We start from the raw sequence: 9,123 nt of genomic DNA on the forward strand, positions 1-9,123 counted from the left end.
TACTGCTGCTACTACTGCTACTACTACTGCTACTACTACAGCTACTACTACTGCTACTACTACTGCTACTACTACTGCTACTACTACTGCTACTACTACTGCTACTACTACTACTACTACTACTACTACTACTACTACTACTACTTGAAAACTTCACAACACAAAACTTAAAGTAGAAAATCTCATGAGCTCCGTTAGCGAAAGAAAATAAAAGACCACTTCAAGGTACTGTAATGAACTAATCCTTTATTTATATTGGTGTTATACCTACTGTATTCCAACTTCTCTATGTTTTATAAACTATTTTACTAACCATAGATTCATCAAAATAAGCAAACAACACACGAAAAACAGAATCTGTCAAAAACAGAACAGTCTGTAGTAATCTGTAGCTAGCGCAAGATCTGGAACTCAAACAATTATAAAATAATTTTCTGGACGTGAGGAATTTATTTATTAATCATCTGCAAAAATAATGAACTAAATATCACTTTCCAAATAAAAATGACAGCAGTTCTCGTGAGCTCTAAAGTTTCTGTTTTTTACAGCAAGTTCAACAAGACTTTCCCCAAGTCTTCCCAACGGTTATACTTGGCACAAACAATAATTAAACACAAAAAACACAACAAAAACAGAGGCTAAATAAATTATTTATTACTAAAAATGAGCAAAAAACAAGGAATAAAAATAAAATTGGGTTGCCTCCCAACAAGCGCTATCGTTTAACGCCCCTAGCTAGGCATAACAAGCAAGAATAGATCTAGGTATTGCCATCTTTGGTAGGCAACCCATAAGTGGATCTCATAATAGATTCATAAGGTAATTTAATTTTATTTCTAGGAAAGTATTCCATGCCTTTCCTTAATGGAAATTGGAATCTAATATTTCCTTCCTTCATATCAATAATTGCACCAATCGTTCTAAGGAAAGGTCTACCAAGAATAATAGGACATGAAGGATTGCAATCTATGTCAAGAACAATAAAATCTGCGGGCACATAATTCCTATTTGCAAAAATAAAAACATCATTAATTATTCCCATAGGTTTCTTAATAGTGGAATCCGCAAGGTGCAAGTTTAGAGAGCAATCATCTAAATCACGGGAACCTAACAAATCACACAAAGTCTTTGGAATCATGGAAACACTAGCACCCAAATCACATAAAGCATAGCTTTCATGATCTTTAATTTTAATTTTAACAGTTGGTTCCCACTCATCATAAAGTTTTCTAGGGATAGAAACTTCCAATTCAAGTTTTTCTTCATAAGATTGCATCAAGGCATCAACGATATGTTTAGTAAACGCTTCATTTTGACTATAAGCATGAGGAGAATTTAGCACGGATTGCGACAAGGAAATACAATCAATCAAAGAGCAATTTTCATAGTTAAATTCCTTGAAATCCATAATAGTGGGTTTAGCAACATCTAGGGTTTTAATTTCTTCAATCCCACTTTTATCAAATTTTGCATCAAGATCAACAAATTCCGAATTCTTGGAACGCCTTCTAGGTAAAGGTGGATCATATTCAGTCCCATTATCAAGATTCATATTGCAAAACAAAGATTTAATAGGGGACACATCAATAACTTTTAGATCTTCATCTTTATTTTCATAGGAACTAGCTCTTATAAAGGCATCTTTCTTAGCACGCATCCTAGCGGTTCTTTCTTTGCACTCATCAATGGAAATTCTCATGGCTTTGAGAGACTCATTGATATCATGCTTAGGTGGAATAGATCTAAGTTTCAAAGAATCAACATCAAGAGCAATTCTATCAACGTTCCTAGCCAAATCATCAATCTTAAGCAATTTTTCTTCAATCATAGCATTAAAATTCTTTTGCGAAGTAATAAATTCCTTAATATTAGATTCAAAATCAGAGGGAATCTTATTATAATTTCCATAAGAATTGTTGTAGGAATTACCATAATTATTAGAGGGATTACTAGGATAAGGCCTAGGATTAAAATTTCCTCTATACGCGTTGTTACTAAAATTGTTCCTACCAACAAAATTCACATCCATAGATTCATTATTATTCTCAATCAAATTAGACAAGGGCATATCATTAGGATCAGAAGAAACACTCTTATTAGCAAATAATTTCATAAGTTCATCCATCTTTCCACTCAAAACATTAATTTCTTCTATCGCATGCACCTTTTTATTAGTCAATCTTTCAGTATGCCATTGAGAATAATTAACCATAATATTATCTAGGAGTTTAGTAGCTTCTCCTAAAGTGATTTCCATAAAAGTTCCTCCCGCGGCCGAATCTAAAAGATTTCTAGAAGCAAAATTCAATCCGGCATAAAAATTCTGAACAATCATCCACAAATTTAAACCATGAGTAGGGCAATTACGTATCATTAATTTCATTCTCTCCCAAGCTTGTGCAACATGTTCATGATCAAGTTGCTTAAAATTCATAATATCATTTCTAAAAGAGATGATCTGTGGGAGGAAAATACTTAGCGATAAAAGCATCTTTGCACTTGTTCCATGAATCAATACTATTTTTAGGCAAAAACGAAAACCAAGCTTTAGCACGATCTCTAAGCGAAAAAGGAAATAGCTTCAATTTAACAATATCATTATCCACATCTTTCTTCTTTTGCATATCACACAAACAACGAAGCTATTTAGATGGGTAGCAACATCTTCACTAGGAAGGCCGGAAAACGGATCTTTCATGACAAGGTTCAGCAAAGCAGTATTAATTTCACAAGATTCAGCATCGGTAAGAGGAGCAATCGGAGTGCTAATAAAATCATTGTTGTTGGTATTGGTGAAGTCACACAATTTAGTATTATCTTGAGCCATCGTGACAAGCAAGCAAACTAACACACAAGCAAACAAAAAGCAAGCGGGCAAAAGGAGGCAAATAGGAAAGAGAGGGAGGATAGAGAGAGAGGGCGAATAAAACGGCAAGGGTGAAGTGGGGGAGAGGAAAACGAAAGGCAAATGGCAAATAATGTAATGCGGGAGATAAGGGTATGTGATGGGTACTTGGTATGTTGACTTTTGCATAGACCTCCCCGGCAACGGCGCCAAAAATCCTTCTTGCTAGCTCTTGAGCACTGTGTTGGTTTTCCTTGAAGAGGAAGGGATGATGCATCAAAGTAGCGTAAGTATTTCCCTCAGTTTTTGAGAACCAAGGTATCAATCCAGTAGGAGGCTACGCGTGAGTCCCTCGTACCTGCACGAAACAAATAAATCCTCGAAACCAATGCAAATAGGGGTTGTCAATTACTATAAGGCCACTTACGAGAGTGAGATCTGATAGATATGGTAAGATAACATTTTTGGTATTTTTATGATAAATATGCAAAGTAAAATAAAGGCAAAGTAAATAGCAAAGGAAACAACTAAGTAGTAGGAGACTAATATGATAAAGATAGACCCCGGGGCCATAGGTTTCACTAGTGGCTTCTCTCGAGAGCATAAGTATTCTATGGTGGGTGAACAAATTACTATTGAGCAATTGACAAAATTGAGCATAATTATGAGAATATCTAGGTACGATCATGTATATAGGCATCACGTCCGAGACAAGTAGACCGACTCCTGCCTGCATCTACTTCTATTACTCCACTCATCGACCGCTATCCAGCATGCATCTAGAGTATTAAGTTAAAAATAGAGTAACGCCTTAAGCAAGATGACATGATGTAGAGGGATAGACTTGTGCAATATGAAGAAAACCCCATCTTGTTATCCTCGATGGCAACAATACAATACGTGCCTTGCTGCCCTACTGTCACTGGGAAAGGACACCGCAAGATTGAACCCAAAGCTAAGCACTTCTCCCATTGCAAGAAAGATCAATCTAGTAGGCCAAACCAAACTGATAATTCGAAGAGACTTGCAAAGATAACCAATCAAACATAAAAGAATTCAGAGAAGAATCAAATATTATTCATAGATAGACTTGATAATAAACCCACAATTCATCGGTCTCAACAAACACACCGCAAAAAGAAGATTACATCGAATAGTTCTCCACAAGAGAGGGGGAGAACATTGTATTGAGATCCAAAAAGAGAGAAGAAGCCATCTAGATACTAACTATGGACCCGTAGGTCTGAGGTGAACTACTCACACTTCATCGGAGGGGCTATGGTGTTGATGTAGAAGCCCTCCATGATCGATGCCCCCTCCGGCGGAGCTCCGGAACAGGCCCCAAGATGGGATCTCGTGGATACAGAAAGTTGCGGCGGTGGAATTAGGGTTTTGGCTTGGTATTTGATCGTTTGGGGGTACGTAGGTATATATAGGAGGAAGGAGTACATCCGTGGAGCAACAGGGGGCCCACGAGGGTGGAGAGTGCGCCTGGAGGGGGGGGGGGTAGGCACGCCCCTACCTCATGGCCTCCTCTTTTCTTTCTTGACGTAGGGTCCAAGTCTCCCTGGTCTTGTTCGTTGAGAAAATCACGTTCCCGAAGGTTTCATTCCGTTTGGACTCCGTTTGATATTCCTTTTCTTCGAAACCCTAAAACAGGCAAAAAACAGCAATTCTGGGCTGGGCCTCTGGTTAATAGGTTAGTCCCAAAAATAATACAAAAGTGGATAATAAATCCCAATAATTTCCAAAACAGTAGATAATATAGCATGGAGAAATCAAAAATTATAGATACGTTGGAGACGTATCAAGCATCCCCAATCTTAATTCCTGCTCGTCCTCGAGTAGGTAAATGATAAAAACAGAATTTTTGATACGGAGTGCTACTTGGCATAATTTTAATGTAATTCTTCTTAATTGTGGTATGAATATTCAGATCCGAAAGATTCAAGACAAAATTTCATATTGACATAAAAATAATAATACTTCAAGCAATACTAACAAAGCAATTATGTCTTCTCAAAATAACATGGCTAAAGAAAGTTATCCCTACAAAATCATATAGTCTGGCTATGCTCTATCTTCACTACACAAAATATTTAAATCATGCACAACCCCGATGACAAGCCAAGCAATTGTTTCATACTTTTGACATTCTCAAAACTTTTTCAATCTTCACGCAATACATGAGCGTGAGCCATGGATATAGCACTATAGGTGGAATAGAGTGGTGGTTGTGGAGAAGGCAAAAGGAGAAGATAGTCTCACGTCAACTAGGCGTATCAATGGGCTATGGAGATGCCCATCAATAGATATCAATGTGAGTGAGTAGGGATTGCCATGCAATGGATGCACTAGAGCTATAAGTATATGAAAGCTCAAAAAGAAACTAAGTGGGTGTGCATCCAACTTGCTTGCTCATGAAGACCTAGGGAAATTTGAGGAAGCCCATCATTGGAATATACAAGCCAAGTTCTATAATGAAAGATTCCCACTAGTATATGAAAGTGATAACATGAGAGACTCTCTACTATGAAGATCATGGTGCTACTTTGAAGCACAAGTGTGGTAAAAGGATAGTAACATTGTCCCTTCTCTCTTTTTCTCTCATTTTTATTCATTTGGGCTTCTTTGGCCTCTTTTATTTATTTTTCGTCCGGACTCTCATCCCGACTTGTGGGGGAATCATAGTCTCCAACATCCTCTCCTTACTGGGACAATGCTCTAATAATGATGATCATCACACTTTTATTTTTCTTACAACTCAACAATTACAACTCGATAACAGAACAGTGGAAAGTTGCATGGCAATATATCTCGGAATGTCTATGGAAATGCCATAATAGGTAGGTATGGTGGGTGTATGATACCGGCGAAAGGTGCGCGATATTAGAGAGGCTAGCAAAGGTGGAAGGGTGAGAGTGCGTATAATCCATGGAGTCAACATTAGTCATAAAGAACTCATATACTTATTGCCAAAATCTACAAGTTATCAAAGCAAAGTATTACGCACATGCTCCTAGGGGGATAGATTGGTAGGAAAAGACCATCGCTCGTCCCTGACCGCCACTCATAAGGAAGACAATCAATAAATAAATCATGCTCCGACTTCATCACATAACGGTTCACCATACGTGCATGCTACGGGAATCACAAGCTTCAACACAAGTATTTCTTAAATTCACAACTACTCAACTAGCATGACTTTAATATCACCATCTCCATATCTCAAAACAATTATCAAGTATCAAACTTATCATAGTATTCAACACACTCATAAGAAAGTTTTATTATTAATCTTGTATACCAAACACATTAGGATTTTAAGCAAATTACCATGCTATTTAAGACTCTCAAAATAATCTAAGTGAAGCATGAGAGATCAATAGTTTCTTTAAAACAAATTCACCACCATGTTCTAAAAGATATAAGTGAAGTACTAGAGCAAAATTATATAACTCAAAAGATATAAGCGAAGCACATAGAGTATTCTAACAAATTCCAAATCATGTATGGCTCTCTCAAAAGGAGTGTACAGAAAGGATGATTGTGGTAAACTAACAAGCAAATACTCAAATAATACAAGACGCCCCAAGCAAAACAAATATCATGTGGCGAATAAAAATATAGCTCCAAGTAAAGTTACCGATAGAAGTAGACGAAAGAGGGGATCCCTTCCGGGGCATCCCCAAGCTTTGGCTTTTAGGTGTCCTTTGATTATCTTGGGGGTGCCATGGGCATCCCAAATCTTATGCTCTTGCCACTCCTTGTTCCATAATCCATCAAATCTTTACCCAAAACTTGAAAACTTCACAACACAAAACTTAAAGTAGAAAATCTCGTGAGCTCCGTTAGCGAAAGAAAATAAAAGACCACTTCAAGGTACTGTAATTAACTAATCCTTTATTTATATTGGTGTTATACCTACTGTATTCCAACTTCTCTATGTTTTATAAACTATTTTACTAACCATAGATTCATCAAAATAAGCAAACAACACACGAAAAACAGAATCTGTCAAAAACAGAACAGTCTGTAGTAATCTGTAGCTAGCGCAAGATCTGGAACCCAAACAATTCTAAAATAAATTTCTGGACGTGAGGAATTTATTTACTAATCATCTGCAAAAATAATTAACTAAATATCACTTTCCAAATAAAAATGACAGCAGTTCTCGTGAGCGCTAAAGTTTCTGTTTTTTACAGCAAGTTCGACAAGACTTTCCCCAAGTCTTCCCAACGGTTATACTTGGCACAAACACTAATTAAACACAAAAAACACAACAAAAACAGAGGCTAAATAAATTATTTATTACTAAAAAGGAGCAAAAAACAAGGAATAAAAATAAAATTGGGTTGCCTCCCAACAAGCGCTATCGTTTAACGCCCCTAGCTAGGCATAACAAGCAAGAATAGATCTAGGTATTGCCATCTTTGGTAGGCAATCCATAAGTGGCTCTCAAATAGATTCATAAGGTAATTTAATTTTCTTTCTAGGAAAGTGTTCCATGCCTTTCCTTAATGGAAATTGGAATCTAATATTTCCTTCCTTCATATCAATAATTGCACCAATCGTTCTAAGGAATGGTCTACCAAGAATAATAGGACATGAAGGATTGCAATCTATGTCAAGAAAAAAAAATGAAGGATTGCAATCTATGTCAAGAACAATAAAAATCTACGGGCACATAATTCCTATTTGCAACAATAAGAACATCATTAATTATTCCCATAGGTTTCTTAATAGTGGAATCCGCAAGGTGCAAATTTAGAGAGCAATCATCTAAATCACGGGAACCTAACAAATCACACAAAGTCATTGGAATCGTGGAAACAGTAGCACCCAAATCACATAAAGCATAGCATTCATGATCTTTAATTTTAATTTTAATAGTTGGTTCCCACTCATCATGAAGTTTTCTATGGATAGAAACTTCCAATTCAAGTTTTTCTTCATAAGATTGCATCAAGGCATCAACGATATGTTTAGTAAACACTTTATTTTGACTATAAGCATGAGGAGAATTTAGCACGGATTGCGACAAGGAAATAAAATTAATCAAATAGAAATTTTCATAGTTAAATTCCTTGAAATCCATAATAGTGGGTTTAGCAACATCTAGGGCTTTAATTTCTTCAATCCCACTTTTATCAAATTTAGCATCAAGATCAACAAATTCCGAATTCTTGGAACGCCTTCTAGGTAAAGGTGGATCATATTCAGTCCCATTATCAAGATTCATATTGCAAAACAAAGATTTAATAGGGGACACATCAATAACTTTTAGATCTTCATATTTATTTTCATAGGAACTAGCTCTTATAAAGGCATCTTTCTTAGCACGCATCCTAGCGGTTCTTTCTTTGCACTCATCAATGGAAATTCTCATGGCTTTGAGAGACTCATTGATATCATGCTTAGGTGGAATAGATCTAAGTTTCAAAGAATCAACATCAAGAGCAATTCTATCAACGTTCCTAGCCAAATCATCAATCTTAAGCAATTTTTCTTCAATCATAGCATTAAAATTCTTTTGCGAAGTAATAAATTCTTTAATATTAGATTCAAAATCAGAGGGCATCTTATTATAATTTCCATAAGAATTGTTGTAGGAATTACCATAATTATTAGAGGGATTACTAGGATAAGGCTGAGGATTAAAATTTCCTCTATACGCATTGTTACCAAAATTGTTCCTACCAACAAAATTCACATCCATAGATTCATTATTATTCTCAATCAAAGTAGACAAGGGCATATCATTAGGATCAGAAGAAACACTCTTATTAGCAAATAATTTCATAAGTTCATCCATCTTTCCACTCAAAACATTAATTTCTTCTACCGCATGCACCTTTTTATTAGTAGATCTTTCAGTATGCCATTGAGAATAATTAACCATAATATTATCTAGGAGTTTAGTAGCTTCTCCTAAAGTGATCTCCATAAAAGTGCCTCGCTTGGCCGAATCTAAAAGATTTCTAGAAGCAAAATTCAATCCGGCATAAAAATTCTGAACAATCATCCACAAATTTAAACCGTGAGTAGGGCAATTACGTATCATTAATTTCATTCTCTCCCAAGCTTGTGCAACATGTTCATGATCAAGTTGTTTAAAATTAATAATATCATTTCTAAGAGAGATGATCTTAGAGGGAGGAAAATACTTAGAGATAAAAGCATCTTTCCACTTGTTTCATGAATCAATACTATTTTTAGGCAAAGACAAATACCAAGCTTTAGCATGATCTCTAAGCGAAAAAGGAAATAGCTTCAAT

Source organism: Triticum dicoccoides, chromosome 7A, assembly GCF_002162155.2.
Source record: "Triticum dicoccoides isolate Atlit2015 ecotype Zavitan chromosome 7A, WEW_v2.0, whole genome shotgun sequence".
Classification (NCBI taxonomy): domain Eukaryota; kingdom Viridiplantae; phylum Streptophyta; class Magnoliopsida; order Poales; family Poaceae; genus Triticum; species Triticum dicoccoides.